The sequence below is a fragment of the Oryctolagus cuniculus genome, chromosome 13 (genome assembly GCF_964237555.1).
Source record: "Oryctolagus cuniculus chromosome 13, mOryCun1.1, whole genome shotgun sequence".
Classification (NCBI taxonomy): domain Eukaryota; kingdom Metazoa; phylum Chordata; class Mammalia; order Lagomorpha; family Leporidae; genus Oryctolagus; species Oryctolagus cuniculus.
In genome coordinates this window covers 69,600,243-69,602,086 of record NC_091444.1, presented here as the reverse complement: position 1 = coordinate 69,602,086, position 1,844 = coordinate 69,600,243, and positions in this window count along the sequence as shown.

Here is a 1,844-nt window from a genome sequence, read left to right as displayed (position 1 = left end):
GCCTGGTGAGCGGTAGGAACTGCTAAGAAGAGAAAAACAAACTAAAAATATGTTGGGGCTCACCTGTCACCTACTTGGAGCTCAGACCTGGCCCGCACTGGGCCTGGCAGTGACTGCTTTCCCACCTACTTAGATCTGCACTGGTTATGCTGCTCTCAAATGCCCTCGTTGAGCAGGTGTGTGAGGATCCCCGCCTCGGCTCTGTTAAAACATTTTTTTAAGAATATGTTTCAATGTATGATTGTTACCACGAGATGAAGAAAATCCTTGAACGTCTACAATCGTCCTTTATCTGTTTAAACTCCAAGGGATGTTTCCTTCCTTCCTTCCTTCCTTCCTTCCTTCCTTCCTTCCTTCCTTCCTTCCTTCCATTTCTGTTGGAGGCAGGTGTTGAGCCTAGGAGTTCAGAAGCCTGCATACCACATGGGAGTGCCTTTGTTCAATTCCCAGCGTCAGCTCCCGTCTCCAGCTTCCTGAGAGGCGGCGACGGCCCCAGTGGTTGGGTCCCTGCCCTCCACACTGGATATCTGGACTGTGGCAGTCTTGGATTGAGTTTCTGACTTGGGCCAGCCCAACCCATGCCATTGTGGGAATTTGGGGGAGTGAAACATCCAATGGGAACACTCTCCTTCTCTGTTCCTCTCAAAGACATTTCTTAAAAAACAATTTTTAAACAAATGTGTTCATTTACGAACCCATGGGGAATTAAAACAATTTTTTAAATAAAGGGGTCATTTGGTTGATGTTATTTGCATTCTTAAGCAGCAATTTGGACTACTTGGACATTTCCTGAGTAAGCAATCAGGAACTGTGTTGCATTTTAAAGTGTTTATCTGGGGCCGGCGCTGTGGGTAGCAGGTAAAGCCGCTGCCTGCAGTGCCGGCATCCCATATGGGAACCAATTCGAGACCTGGCTGCTCCACTTCCAATCTAGCTCTCTGCTATGGCCTGGGAAAGCAGTAGAAGATGGCCTAGGCCCTTGGGCCCCTGCACGCACGTGGAAGACTTGGAAGAAGCTCCTGGTTCCTGGCTTCAGATCGGCCCAGCTCTGGCCGTTGCAGCCACTGGGGGAGTGAACCAGCAGATGTAAGACTCTGTCATTCTCCCTGCCTCTCTTTCTCTCTCTGTGCAACTCTGACTTTCACATAAAATAAATAAACCTTTATTAAAAATAAATGAAGTGGGGGCCGGCACTGTGGCTCACTTGGTTAATCCTCCACCTGCATCACCAGCATCCCATATGGGCCCCGGGTTCTAGTCCTGGTTGCTCCTCTTCCAGTCCAGCTGTCTGCTATGGGCCGGGAGGGCAGTGGAGGATGGCCCAAGTGCTTGGGCTCTGCACCCGCATGGGAAACCAGGAGGAAGCACCTGGCTGCTGGCTTCGGATCGGCGTTCCTCCGGCCATAGCGGCCATTTCGGTGGTGAACCAAGGAAGGAAGACCTTTCTGTCTCTCTTTCACTGTCTAACTCTATCTGTCAAATAAATCAAAAAAATGAAGTGTTTAATAATTATTTATTTAAATTTGAGTGGCAAAGCAAGCGAGCCAGATGCTGAACTCCAGACCCCGTCACCAATGGTCTACATCATATTGCCTCTAGGATTTCTTTTCTCTCTCTCTCTCTCTCTCTCTCTCTCTCTCTCTCTTAGTTATTTATTTGAAAGGCAGATTTCCAGAGAGGCAGAGGCAGAGAGAGAAAGAGAGAGGTCTTCCATCTGCTGGGCCACTCCCCAGTTGGCTGCAATGGCCAAAGCTGATCCGAAGCCAGGAGCCGGGAGTGTCTTCCCTGTCTCCCACTCACACACACTCACACACTCGCACACACAACACATATGCTTCCCGTTT